Genomic DNA, 15,932 nt, shown 5'->3' with positions numbered 1-15,932 from the left:
GTCTTCATGGAGTTAACAGTTTAAAAGAAAACACACAATTTAGTAAGTGCCTCACATAGAGTTGTTTTTAATTGCAATATGAAAGAAATGAAAGTAACTAATACTGGTTGAACTCAGATCATGACAACACCTTTTACATTTGGTATGGTGTTTCTGTTCCTTAGATTTTGTCACCAGCATTTTATAAATAAGGGTGCCAGTGCTCAGAGAGGTTAAGTGATTAAGATCGTAAAGCTGATTAGTGATGGAGGTGGCATTTAACACATGTTGTTAGTCTTCCACTATTTTATATGTTAAGACAGAAAATATTCATATATGCTAATGAAATCAGGGCTTTAAAAATAGATGTTCAATTAACATTAGCTTTAGACTTGAAAAGCGTGAAGTAGGATCCCTTTCACAGCAGCTACATGTTTGTCCTAAGAGTGACAATGATTGACGGAAGGACACCAAATGTTCTATATAAATAAATAGATAAGTAAATAATAAATAGAAGTTCAATAATATAAATAAAAGGTACAAAAATGGACAAATTGTCTACAAAGAGCAGCATACATAGCAGCAGACCCCCATGGTTGCACCAACCTTCTAAAGATGCCTCTGATAAAAGTGAGGGTGCCATTCAGGAAGGATAGTATCGTCTGGGTATCTCTTTGCCCCTAATCTCCCGCAATTCTCTTGGAGATCCAGGCTTTCTCACCAGGAATGGGCAACAACTGATGCTTTTCTGTGACGGTGTACTGCCAGAAGGGACAGACAGGCCAGTTTCTCATGGATGGCAGGGCTGGTACTCAGGTCTGCCTGAAACATACCCCCGCCATGCTCTTGCCACGTGGTCACTCAGGCTGTCCTTAATCACTGCCTACAGGGACAACGTATTTCATCTTTGGATCATTGTCTATTGAAAGACGTTTCTGATATTCAGTTGAAACCTATTTCTATACAACCTGAGTGCCCAGAGCCTGGAACGGGGGCTGCTGACTAGCTACAGTTTTACAACACTTCACAACACTAAAGATGATTCCTGTTCGTACACAGGCTTAAGAACCGCTGATGTGAAACAGTAGTTTTTAACCTTGGTTGGACATTCTAATTACCTGGAGAACTTAAAAAAAAAAAAAAGATGATGTCTGGTCCCACTCCAAGAAATACTGATTTAATTGATTTGTGGTATGATTAGGACATCTGGATTTATATAAAACTCCCCAGGCAATTCTAATGTGCAGCCCATATGGTAAACCCTGATCTAGAAGAACAGATGAAGAATTGTCCTTCAGTCCTATCCTCCAAAACACTGTTTTTTTTTTTAATTGTATTCAGTCTTCTCCCACTATCACATTTGATAAGTGTCAAGTGGGATGAGATTAAAGAGTCAGTATCTTGGTGGGATACTAATTAATAATAGTAATAATAATAATAAAAATAAAATTATAATAACCATCTGACTCAATGATAATGCTAAAATGGACATGATCCATTTATTCAATATAAAAGTTCTCATAATTCAGTTCTCTTCCTTCGAGGCTCATAGCAGAGATGCTTTCCTCCAGCCCCTGGAAGTTTAGCGTGATCATAGTACTTGCTTTATTTAATGGTCTGAAGGTTAAAAGGCATACATCTCTTCTGACCTGTGACATAATAAGAAATATGTATTTGGGCTCTGCCACTAACTTCTAGGGCACAGCTTCTAAAATCCTCATAATTTCCAGAGTGATGGAGTGAGAAGAATCTCTTGTTTTTCCAAAAGAAGTGTTTTTCAACCAAACCCAAGTTTATGCTAATGAAGGAACTCTTGGTGGGTTCCTGGATAGCTTCAGGAGGGAGCTGGTTGCCAAGGAATCAACCATGTAATTAGAGAATTTGAAATTTCAGCCCCACTCCTTGACCTTGAGGGAGGGGACACAACCTGGAGACTGAGTCAGTCACTAACAGCCATGGATGATTTAATGACACTTACTAATGGAACTTCCATAAAAACCGTAAATAACAGGGTTCAGGGTTCTAAGATCTGCTGGTTTGGTGAACACAGCCACATGCCAGGAGGGGTGCACACTCCAAATTCTAAGGGGACGTAAAGTTTCTGCACTTGGGCTTCTTCCAAATCTTTCCCTGTGTGCCTCTTCATCTGGCTGTTCATTTGTATCCTTAATGTTCCTTGTAGTTAACTGGGGATAGTCAGTAAGATGTTTCCTTGAGGTCTATGAGCAATTTTAGCAAATTATCAAACTCAAGGTAGGAGGTATGCAGACTCCTGCTCTACAGCATTGGCCAGAGATGCAGATGGCTGGGACTGGTGACTGGCATCTAATACACAAGGTGGTCTTGTGGGACTGAGCCCTTAACCTGTGTGGTCTGCCTTAACTCCAGGTAGTTAGTGTCAGAATTTTTTAGTGTAGGAAAAGAAAACTCTACATATTTAGTGTCAGAGATGTTGAGATAAGAAAAACAGTTATCTTTTAGGCCATATCTATTTTCCACCCCATCCCACCAGAGATATTCCAAACTCTAGTCTTTCAGCCTAGATCCATAGGGAGAATGTTGTGAATCAGAGTCCCCTGTAAACCCACAAGGGTCATATAACATAAAAAAGAAATCAAACTTTGTTTCTGCTGTAATACAACTTATACTGAGTATTTCACAGATGGAAATTCTAAGTTAGAAGGACATTATTTTATTGATTAGAGTCTTTTGTAGATAGACATTGCACCATTGAATAATCCAGCCAAGGAATTTTTGTGTTCAGCCTGATTTATCCACCTTCTTTGCAGAGATATCATGAAACATTTTATTACGTATTTTCCTGAAGCTCAGATCTAAGGTTTGTACAGCTTTCTCTTGCTCAAGTAATCTATTCATACTCTCAAAGAAAGAAATAAATCTAAGTTGTTTTCATGAGCTTATATTATGCCCCACTGATAAATGATTAATTTTTTATGTCAGTGGCTTCCACTTTTTTGGAGTGGTTTCCAGTAGTTCGGAGAAGTATTAACATCACCTGAAGAACTTAACAAATATATCAGATTCTTAGTCTGTACCCCAGGGAATCTGTTTCAATAAATCAGGGGTATACCTGGGGCACTGTCTGTTTCACAAACTCAAGTTCTGATAAAAGTCTAATGTGAGTCAGATTTGGACAACTGACTTAGGTCATTAGTTCTTAATTATGTTGACATAATGAAAACAATTCTTCATCCTTTTTAATCTATGCAGGACTATCACATCAGTGGAACCTCTGGTATATACTGGGCGATATAATAGAATGTTGAGATAAAGTTTGGTAAGGGAACGAAAGATGGCCATTTGAAAAAGGTAATTCTGAAGTCATCTTTTCTGGGGCATTAAGGACAAACGTTCTGAGCACTCACCAACCATCAGTTTAATAGGGTAATCATATTGACAAAGATTCTTAGTTGTCAATGAGAAAATTGTGTCATTGATTGTTTAAAAGAAAGAGATTTATTTTAGGGTATTGCATAGCTAACAGAATTTCTAAAGAGTCAAGGGACCAAGAGTGGATACTACCTAGCCAAGAACGGTGTGGTTGGCAAATGTGCTCACCACTTTGTGAGACTGTGCTAATAAAAAGCCCCCATCACTGAGTCTGGATACATATTATGTGAGGAGAGCATAGGTAGAAATTCCATCACAGAAGATCCAGAAAATGCAAAGTCTTTGCCCTAGATCCAGATGCCCTTTTTCTGGCACTGAGTGAAGCGGCTTGCTTCCACCTCCTACGTCCTTTCCATCTACATGGGACAATCCATAGTGTTTGGATACAACAGAATCTGGAGATACACTTTTCCCCTCTTTGTAGTTTTTATAGCACAGAAATGAAAGCTGGGAGATGGCTTGGGGAAGACATCGTTTGAGCCAGTTTGTAGTATCAGCCTAGGTGATAGTGAAAGCAGCTCTTTTGCCCTTTTCTTCTTTGCACATTTCTGTCTCCCTCTAACCTTAAAAGAACCTAATTATAGGGATGAGATCACTAAGCAATTGAAACTAACTTCTGAATTACGCCCTCCTGAACACGCGCCATGCCTTGTTTAACCTATTGATTCCTTTCTTAGATAAAAAGAAGTAAAAATGAAGAATTAAGCAGTTAAAGAATGACTAGCTCTCCTCTCCCAATAGCTCAATCCTGCAAGCAGATCATGTGGGCAGGATAACCTCTGAAGAGAGAGTCAGCCAGTCTGCACACAATGGAGATGATGCAGAACCCAGCCTCCTGCCTCAGTGATGATTCACTCAGATTCTTCCCCCGCATTTTTCCTTTAAATCTGTCATGGTTGAGCAGAATCTTTGGAGATGGTCTCTGGACATGAGTCCACCAGATTACTGGCTTTTTTGATTAAAGTATTTTTCCTTTCTACTGACCCTTGGCTCTTGAATTATTGGCTTTTGAGCAGCAAGCAGTCAAACCGGAGTTAGGTAACAACAGAATCTTGTCCTAAGTAGAGATCAAACAGAGCACTTTTAACATGTTGTGTCTATTTTCGAATGTTTGCCATTTGCCTAAATCCAGGCTTTCAGTGTGGTGTATCAGTCTTCAAGATGCCTTAATGTCTCAGTCCTCTAGTTTCTTAAATCTCACACTCCTTGGATTATCCAATCATCTTTGTAATCAAAGAAACTCATATTCATGTTGAAGAGCTAAATAAAAAGAAAATAATGGTTTTTATATTTCCATGATAGGAAAGTTGGCACATGCTCATTTTTAATATACATATTTATTTATATATGTCAAATTACGCTTGTATACATATTGCATATGATTTGAAACAGCAGCCAGAGTCCCAGAGACTCTGCAGAGTTGCCTCAGTTATTGTTAACTCTCAAAGTTTGATTTATTTTTTTCTAATTTACATGGTAGACTTCTTTTAATAGAAGAAAATATGATATTGCTTAATAAATTTATTAAATTGATCATTTAAGCTTTATGTGGGTCAAAACTTAGCTTACAGGTGAATGATTCAATACTTTGGTCACCTCAAAGAACATGAAATTATTTGTAGATACTGACTGGCACATGCAGAATAGATAAACAAGATTATACTGTATAGCACAGGGAAATACCTACAAGATCTTGTGGTAGCTCACAGTGAAAAAGAATGTGATAATGAATATATGTATGTTCATGTATAACTGAAAAATTGTGCTCTACACTGGAAATTGACACAACATTGTAAAATGACTACAATAAAAAATGTTTAAAAAAAAAAAGACATGAAAGTGAAATCTTTGATAAACACATGTGAAAGCAAAAATGGTCATTCTACACAGAATTAAAGAAATAAATACGCTACTGTGAGTAGGGCCAGTGCTCTTTGGTCCTGCCCCACTGAAAGTGGTAACAGAATGACACAAACGAAGTGCGGGGTTTCCATGGCAACCTACAGTCCCTGAAACTATAAAAATCACTTTTGCTTCTAAGGATTTTTTGGGTCAATTTATAATAACTGATAACAGAGTCATTCTTCTGGAATAAATTAATGACTCACTGCCTATTAATGAAAAAGAATAACTCGGTTTTGATATTGAGGCTGGAGTCATCTAAAAGATGTCTCTGATTCACATCCCAGGAAACTTAGTTGTGAAAAAACATTCCAGTGTACCATTTTTCAAAAATTAGTATCCATTTTAGTGACTAATTTCCTAGGTAGAAATTTATACAGATGACACTTAGAGGAATAAGTTATTTAACGTGTCCATGGCAGCTACATCATATACCAATCAATCACTTTGTATAGGAATTTTAAAATTTTAAAAACAAGTGAAAAGGATAAATAAGTTAAGGCGATTTCCTTGGCTAGTGATGCAAGGTGGGAAGTTGCTGTAAAATTACCATCTTTTCTGAGTAAAACGTAATTGTTTGGGAGAGAGAGTGAACGGCTCCAATGTGGAGGGCTAAATATAGGAGGCTTTATTAGGAAGGATGCTTTGTCCTCCTAATGCCTCCTTTTGGACTGAAATGAATTGAAGGAATTTAACATCCTCAGAATGGAGAGAGAATTACAGGGCATTAAATCTGCCTTCCTTTTCAGAGACATCATGTTATTCATACTTGAATGGCACACTAAGCTGGTTTGCAATTAGAGGAAGGCAGCACCAGTTAAGCCATTTGGGAATGCATACACCACTCTTCCTTCCCTCCAGCTCCATTCTGGTAACTCCTGGATGCAATCTGATATTTAAACCATCAACAGGATGACAAGTGTGGACAGTACTCATGCAACATGACCTCTTAAATGACAAAAAAACTACAAAAGACTGCACTTAAGGTAATCTGTGACACTGAAAGGGGACTAATGGAATAATATGTAAACAAGAGGAACGAGAGGCAGGGACAGGCTGAGATTGACGGACAGAGAGATAGACAGATGTTTGTAGCAACATCTTGGAGAGACAGAGGAGTGAGACAGCTGGGGCAGTCTGTGAATGGAGGGGATTAAGCAGGGAATGATTGACTGATGCCGACTGTGTGCATGATTTGTACTCTCTCAAATTACTCAACTATTGATCAGACACAAAACTCCTGATATTTAATGAGCCATTCTTTTGCTCTTCTCAAGTTCATCTCTTTGTTGGTGTTTAATAACATATGGACCGTTACCTGGCATGCTGCAGAAGATAAGGTGATGTTGTAATTGCCTTGGCCGACAAAATTAAACACAAACAGGAAAAGAGGGATTTTAGAAGCCAAGCTTTTATTTCTCCCTTATTTAACTTTAAATTGGAAACACTTAGCTTTGATTTACTCTCAAAAGTAATGATTTTTTTTTTTTTTTGGTCAGAGGGTGATCTATCTCTTTAATGTCAAGGATAATTCTCTTCCTGCAAAAAGAAAGCAGGAAATATTGGATCGTGGAACTCTTGTTTATTTATGAGATTCAGTTTGCTCACTTCTTTAAAGTGTACTACATTCCTGCTCTGCACTTAGACATTAAATAAAATTCAAATGTCCATGCTAATTACATTTGTTAAATCTTCCTTAAGGAGAAAGTCTGAGATGACTTTCAAAGTTTCAGATTCCAAACTGAGGTGACTGAAGATTTTCTTTAAAAACTGAGTCTTTCTTTATGTTGAATGTAGTGAACTAAAAACAAAGATCCTACCCTGCTCCTCCCCTAAAAATAATTTCTTATAAATAAGTCCTACTTTTGCATCACTAGTGATATGTTATTACTTGCTTTTCCTTCATGGAAAGATAGTGTCCAAGTTTTAGATGATACACTTGAGATTTTGAGATAGTAAGTGTTTTGTTGTTGAACACATAGTTAGAACAGGAGCCAGGATTTCTGACCCAGTAGAATCCCTACTATGGCTGCCTGGGCAGGGTCTGATTAACCAAGACAGCAACATTACTGCACGACTTCATTGCTGGCAGGCGATGACCCCCTGGGCTTTATTTCTGAACATTGTTCCTCTGCTGACCTCGGCTGCCTGCCCACCCTTACGCTTCAGTGTACATACCTAGAATTCTAGCCTTCCCTCCACTTCAAGGACAATGGGATGATAGCATTTAGGGGTGGAAAGGTCACTGGAGGGAACCAAGTCACCCTGATTTTCCAGATGTGAGAACTGAAGTCCAGGTAAAGAGGAAGAGTGATTATGCAAATCACACAGTTCCCTACAGGAAGGGGCAAACCTGCAAGTGTGGTTTTCTCCCCAGTATAATGCCTCCGTCTGAAATTCATCAGCTACTTGACACTTCTTTACCTTTACGTTGTTATATTATGGAAGTGGAGCATTCCTAGAAATGTGACTATTTACAGAGAAAACATCAGCTTGGGAAAAGAGTCTAACCTTCCTACTTAGCTTGTTTTACTCGCGAGAATAAATCAGCGAAGCAAATAAGGATTGTGTCTGTGCAGGGAGGAGTTAAATTTGAGAAGAGTCTATTTTGGAAATACTTCGAATGTGCACATTCAAATGATCTGTGAATGTGTTCATCTGAGTTCCTGTACAACTTTAAAGGAATCCAACCTTCTTTATTTTTTGTCAATTTGTGAGAAGCAGGCAAAAGCTCATCAACATAATTCATCAATACTTTTGTATAACAAAGAACTCTGTCGTTTTCTGAACACAGGGACTTCTACAGGAGAAAGCGTATAAAGAAACGATTCATTTCATAGAGAGGAAAATAGAAAGAAAAAAGACCCTGGAGCTACCAAGAGCACCACTTCCTCTCTCTCTGCCTTGTGATCTGTCCATGGGAATAAGCCTACAAGCAAAGCAGACAAGGCTGCTCTCCCTCCCCTTCCCCTTGTCCCGTGTTGTCCTGCTTTCTCTTAGTGGAAGGGGTCAGAGTGACTGTGCAAAAGAGTCATCATGGGTTTAATTTATGGCTGAAGAGCCATGACTTGACTCTCCCAGTAGCTCACCCACCGCACCAGCCACATACAACTACCTCAACTACTGCCATCACTGCTGTTCCCCATTCAGATTTTAGAAACTGATTTGAATTGACCAGAAGATGAGCTGAAATAGGCAGATATTATCAAATGTTTAAATCAGAATCATTTAAATCATTGTGATCATGAGAAATCTATATATTTGGTCTTTGTTCCAGGTTCCTGGCACATAGCTCCGAAAACCCTTGGAATTTCCTGAGTGGTAAGAGTGATGGGTCATCTTTCATTATTTCTAATCAGCCCCTTGCAAGCATACCTGGGTTTATGCTAAGGAGGCGGCTCTGGAAGGGCTTCCAGATAACTTCAGGATGAGGGCTGGTTGCCAGAGGAACCAACCATCTGATGAGGATTAGAACCTTCTGCAGCACCACCTAGACCTAAGCAGGTGGGAAGAGGGTAGACACTGGGTTCTATTACCAATGGCCAATTATTGAATTAATCAGGCCTATCCAGTGGAACCTGTGTATAAATCTTTAAGCATCTGGCTTTGAAGAGCTTCTGAACTGGCAAACAGCTTCTGGGTTGGTGATCACCCCAAAGCACTGGGAGGGTGCTGTGTCTGGAGAGCGCCTGGAAGCTCTGCTGCCCACACACCACCCACCATGCCTCGCCTGATGCAGCCCTTCCATCTGGCTGTTCCTGAGTTGCATAAACTGTAAATGTCAGTAAGCCGTTTCCCCGAGTTCTGTCGGTTGTCCTACGAAGTTATCAAACCTGAGGAGGCGGTTGTGAGAACCTCCTGACTTTATAGCCAGTGGGTAGCTGGGGATTACGACTGCTGTCTGGAATAAGGACAATCTCATGGGACTGAGCCCTGAGGCTGTGGGTTCTCTGGGCAGTTAGTGGCACAACTGAATTAAATTGCAGGACACTCGGTTGGTATCTGAAGAGTTAGAGAATTGGATGATATGAGGAAAACCCACACATCTGGTGTCAGAGCGTGGAGACCAAAAGCACTTTAGAGCCATATTTTAAGTAAAAATGTTTTCAACACCCCCCCCCAAAAAAAGGCTGATTTGAAACATGTTGCAAATCCTTGCATCTTGATTTTGTATGAATTAAAAAACAACAGGATTGTTGTGAAATTTAGATGATAACAAAGCAATGAAAGCATTTTCCCAAAATAATACAATGTTGAATAAATTTTGTTATATGAAGCATCCTGGAGATGTAATTTATAGATGGAATTTCTTTCTCGCTACCTCCTGTCTTTCTGTCTTTCTGTCTGCCTCTCTCTTCTGTCTCCCACATTTAATAAGGAATGTATGTGTACTAGTCATTCTTCCAGAAAGACAGTCTACAGTAGTAAGTCTAGATCCCTTAATGGAATCATACATACAAATACTGGTATACAAACAAATATCTGTAATAGAAGGTAATTAAAACAGAAGTAGGCATTATTTCTACTCCTCTGAGGGATCATAGAAAGCTCACCATTTGGGAAAGCAGGTAACACCTGGGATACAAATCGAAAAATGAATGGCATTTAAACAATGAATGTAGACATTTTAATATGAACCAACTATAGAGACAAAAAAGTGCTCACGGAAATGGTGAGTAGTTTGGCCCTTTGGATTTGAGATGATGTCAGGAAATCCAAGAGAAAAATATAAGTCAATGTGGAAATGACAGATGGAGACAAATACATATTTGAAAATCCTAAGAACACGGGTGATCTAGGAAGTGGTAAGAATGGGCAAAATCACCACCGAGAAAAAACCGTGGAGCAGAAAATAAACTTTTCAAAGAGAATGTCATAGGAAGATGTTTACTGACAACGAGCAGGGAAGGAAGTGACCAAGAAGGAAGAGAAGTAGAAATCTGGAGCGGACTCAAGACAAACAGTATTGAGAAAAGAGTGCATGCCAAAAATGACTGTGAGGTCAGTATCAGTACACGAGGGAGTGCACAAGAATGACATTCAGTGAAAAGCAGAACGTTTGGTTCCTAGCAAATCTGTTTTAAGAGTCTACTATTATCTTTTCTGAATCCCAAATCAATGGAATCAAATGAGAAAGAAAAAAAAAAAAACTCCTTTTAACAATAATAACAACAAAAAAGTGATTTGGATCCTGTGTTTGAAAACAGAGACAATTTAGTCAATCTAAGTCAATCCAAGTTTCAGTATCCACATTATGTTTCATTAACAGTGGTTTTAGCTACATGAAGTCACAAGGGTTGAGAACATTGAGTTTGAACTGTTTTCACTTAAAAAGCTGTGTGACCTTGGATAAATCACAGACTCTTCCTGATTAGAATTGCTTCTAGTGTGAAACAGTGAAGCAGTCCAAACTCGGTATAACTCAGTTAATTATCAAGTCGAAGAAGTTGAAGTCACATATTTAAGAGTGTTATATAATCAACAAATAGCTTGACTGATTCAACTACATTTTGTATCTCTTTTTTTTTGTCTAACATTAAAAAACAAAAGCACAAACCCTTAGTTTACAAGCAATTACCTAAAATAAACAAACAAGAAAACAAACAAACCTAAAAGGTAATGGAATGGAGATGATATTTCTTTCAACTCCTCTCATGAATTTCCCTTACCTCGTAGGCCCTGTTCTGATTGTAATTTACATTTCAGAGTTGACAGTTTTCACATGGGTCCTGGTAGGTCAGTCCCACAGTCAAAACCCAAAGCATGACAATACTGCATCTGAAATCTATTATTCTTCACAAAGTAGCATCCCTGATGAAATTATTTGATTTTATGCCATAAGAAATAAAAACTGTGTCATTGTCTTGAAGTGGATCTGGAAGAAGCAAGCCATACCAACAGAGGTAAACATCACAACACTAATCATCTCAGTCACTGGTTATGCTTAATATAAACATCATCAGACTTAGTGAGACTCAAAGACAGAAAAGCCTGTCTTAAGCAAGTCTTCTTTCTCAAAAGTATAGGCACCATATTTAACATTAAAGAATTAGACTGAAAGCTGGGTTTGAGTTTTATAAAATAAACACCAGCCCTCATTCACCTTTGTTGACTAAATCCAGTTGCTAAGGGAATCAGCGACTTGAAGAATAAGTTAACAAGAAAATGGAATAAAATTGCCTTGGCTAATGGTTTGTGAAAGAAGCAAACACAGGGGCTCATCTGAACCTTAGCTGTATCAATTATTTAGATGAACAGCTAACAGGCTACCTTTCAAAACACTGCAAATGATATTAGTGGGCTAAGCAAAGAAAATTGGACTCCAGATGCTGCATGAGTCAGTGACTTTGCCAAGATTTTGATCAGAAGCATACAGTTGGCAATTGGAATTTAGCATGGGTGTGTAGAGTATGCAAATTAAAATTTAAATATTTATTATAATCTTGCAGTAAAAAGCAAATAATGCAAACAAAAGATAATAACATAATTAAATGGATTTTAATATATTTTTCTCTAAAATTTATATTCTCAAAGACAGCAAATGGAATGGCAAAAGATTCCAAAAGATACAAAGTCTAACAAATTGTGTTCTGCATATAATACATTTTTTTGCCAAGATTGCTAACTTCTGTTTGGATTAATTATGTATGGACTAAATATTTCAGCTTTAGTAATAGACACTCCTGTCTAATATTTTGAAAGATAGCAAAACATGGAGTCTAAAGATTTTGCATCAGCTCTGCCTTGTGTTAGGTGGGTGATTTGGGGCCTAACTGTTTACCTTTTTTGGTCAGAGTGTTCTCATCTGTGTAATGGGAAGTCTGTAAAATATGTATGAGAAATCACCTTAGAGATAAATGTCTCTCTTAACTGAAGCAAACTTATTCATCTTGAAAATCACGTGACTTGCTTGAGTTTTATGACAAAAGTCATCAAAAGATCACTGGTCTGGGATCAAAACCCAAAATTTCCAACAGGTCCTGCTGACAAGCTCTGTGACCTTGGATAAACAACTAGTCGACTTCTGGGATCAGACCACTTCTAGTGTTTGATTGTTTCTTAGTCCATGGACAGTGAAAGTAAATGTCCTCTCCCTCTTTGGCACACAGAAGGGCCTACTGAAAGGAGGAAAGTCTATTTCCCAAAGATATCATTTAGTGTGAAGTTTTATGACTTTGTTGGCTCTATAGCAAATCACTATAACAGATTTTGAAAGCAACATTCATTGCAATTATAATAAAACTTCCTTAGAAACATAATTACGTTTGCCCATGAAACACTATTATACAGGAAAGTCACAATTTTTACAAGAATTTTTAGGCCCTCAAGTTTCTAAATGTTTCAAACAGTGTCCTCAGTTTTCAATAGATGTTCTCAGACATGGTAATGGTTTACTTCTTGCTTGATCATGAGAAAAAGTCTCTATAATATAGCTGAATAAAGAAAAATGCATAAAAAATTGCTATGACTATGTCTTGGGGTTAGAGTTTACTGCTCCCTCACCCAAGTGCAGCTGCCCTGTGAACCCACCTTTCAGAAACCATCACCCTTGGTTGCCAAGAGATAGTCTGAGGAATGCTACAGAAAACATGCACTTTTGATTCTCAGTTGGAGATTCAACCCTTATCTCTTCTGCTCTCGAGCAAGTCATGTCCCTGAGTCCTCTCTAGTTAAAATAAAAGTAAACACATAAATAAATAAGGAAGAAAAGTTTTTACTTTATTTCCTCCTTACCTAAGAATAGAAGAATGCCCATTCATCTTGGTGTCATCTCTGACCTTTTGTCTGCAGATATTACACAAAAGGGGACTGGAGACATCTCTCGCTACCAGAAAAGTTACAATATGTATCCAACAGCTTCTGGAGATCATGCTGAGGCAGTACTCTGAAAACACTCGCTTGAGAGATACAGATGAGTTCAATTAAATGTTATTCAGAGGAAAAGAGATGTTAAATGTATTAAAATATGGAAAATTATGTCTAAGAGGCATGACCTTGTCCTTAACTATTCATTTATAAATAAGTCAAGCTTCAGTTAGAACTGTAAGAAAGTGTGAATCTGAGATCCTTATTTCCTGAGAGCAATGGCCTTTTGCTTCCCAATTCAGAACACTTGCAGAGTGATTGATTAAACAGTTGTCAAGTTATTAACACTTCAGTGGAGGGTCATATCTTATTCATTATTATCTCCCCAACAAGCAAAGATAGGATAGACTAGGCCAGAGTTTGCCAACTGTGAATAATCCATTGGTGAGCTCTAAAATTCTTTTGGTGAGTCCTGACTAGCAGAGAGAGTAAGGCAGAAAACAAAAGAAATTGATATAGATAGATGATAGATAGATACATAGATACATAGATAGATAGATAGATTGATAATAGTTAGGTGATAGGTAGATACATAGATATATAGATAGATAATAGAAGAGCATAAGTCAGGATGTCAGAGAGCCAACCTGTCCCCAACATGATACCCTTCAGCTTTTTCTTTATCTTCAGAGGACAAATGATGTAGACTGAATGTATCCCTTCAAAATCCGTATGTTGAAAACCTACTGTATAAGATGATGGTATTAAGAAGTGGGAGCTTTAAAGGTGATCAGGTCATGAGGGCATCCCTTCTTGAATAGGGTAACTGCTTTTATGAAAGAATCCTCACCTGTTCTACCATGGGAGGGCACAGCAAGGAGGCACCACCTATGAACCAGAAAGTCAGCTCTCACCAGACATTGAATCTACAGGCAACTTGATCTTGAACTCCTCAGCCTCCAGAGCTCTGGAAAATAAATTTCTGTTGTCTATAAGCCACTTAGCTTATGGTATTTTTGTAGTGGCAGCCCTAATGGACTAAGACAAAAGATTTTCATTACATGATTCTCCTAGGCATTCTTCTGTTTGACGTGGCAGCCACAAATGTAACTCATGACTTTCAGCTGGTGGATTGGCTCATCTGGAGGAGCTAGGATGGTTGCACTCACATATCTGACACTTTGTGAGGATGACTAGAGAGGGTTCAGCTGGAACTGTTGACTAGAGAGCCTACATATGGATTTCCTAGTGTGACCATTTGGGAATAAAAAGACATTCCTAGGGTAAAAAAAATGAGCAAATTTATTTTCAGCAGACATGCCTCACAAGAAACGCTAAAGGGTATCCCTGAGGCTGAAAGCACGTGACACTGGATGGTAATCTGAACCCACACAACAAAACAAAGAGCACTGGTAAAGATAATTATGTAATTAGAAAAGGGAAAAAATGCGTCTGTCTTCTTTTTCCTATGAACTGATTTTACAAAAAAAATAGGTATATAGTAGGATTGTTGGGCTTATACGATATTGAAATGTCACATATTTGACAATAAAAGCACAAAGTCAATGTGTAGGAGGAAAGTTGTATTGAAAGAAAGAAATGATACTAGATGGTCAATCAAATCCCCAGACTTATGGTTACCAGGCGGTAAAAGTGGTAGGAAGGGATAAATTGGGAGTTTGAGATTTGCAGATACTAATATTCAATATCTTGTTGTAACTTATGGTGAAAAAGAATATGAAAATGAATATATGTATGTTCCTGTACACCTAAAGTATTATGCTGTACACCAGAAATTGACACACATCATAAACTCTCTCTCTCTCTCTCCCTCTCTCCCTCTCTCTCTCTATATATATCCCTACCCCCACAAAAAGCCACAGGAACAAATGAGCAGAACCAGAAATGCTAAATACAGAGTTTAATATTATAACAAACTCTACAAATGTACAATTGCTTTCCTTTTATTTTTGTCACTTTAAATATATATATATATATGTGATTATGTAATGTAGTAATTATAAAATCTATTATTTGGTTTGTATTCTATCCACATGTAATAATAACTCAGAAAGGAGAAAGATGGTACAGACTTATATATGAGTAACATTTCTCTAAATCAATTAAATTAAGTCAGTAAAACCTCAGGCAGGTTTTGATAAGTTAAAATGTATACAGTAACCCTGCAGGCAATAACTAAAAAATACTTTGAAAATATTTAAAAATTATTAATGGATCTAAAAATACTACACTAGCAAACATTCACTTACTACAAAAGAAGGCAGGAAAGGAGGTAGAGAGAAACAAAAATGGCACAGTAAAAAGGCAAAAACATAAATAAATAAAATCATATTGAAATAACACTAAATGTGAATTGTTTAAACAATGCAATCAAAAGGCAGAGAAGTGGGAGACAAACCCCTGGCAAGTGACTGGCCACAGCAGGTTGCATTTCCACTGCCCCGTGAGCCACAGCTGGTTGGGAATTCTGCTGGAGAAGTTGACTCTGTGGGCCTCCATCCTTCCCAGCTCCTCTGTCCTCTCAGTGATACAACCCCTGGCAGCTTGAATCCTGGGGTTGAAGGAGCTGACCATCACTGCACTGTCCCCTCTCCTGGTGCCATCCCTCGTGAGGACTCCTGCAAGAGTGTCCCCCTCCAAGAGGGTGCCCATTATAAACAATAACAACACAACAAACAAAAAGGCAGAGGATGTCAGACTGACTGATGTTGTCCAATTACATGCTATCTACAGGGAAAACATTAGATTCAAAGATACAAATAGGTTAAGACTATGAACCATGAAAACATGGGAAAAGATATGTCATGTAAACA

The sequence above is a fragment of the Vicugna pacos genome, chromosome 5 (genome assembly GCF_048564905.1).
Source record: "Vicugna pacos chromosome 5, VicPac4, whole genome shotgun sequence".
In the NCBI taxonomy this organism is placed as follows: Eukaryota; Metazoa; Chordata; class Mammalia; order Artiodactyla; family Camelidae; genus Vicugna; species Vicugna pacos.
The sequence above is the reverse complement of the archived record's forward strand: the minus strand, read 5'-3'. Positions refer to the sequence as shown.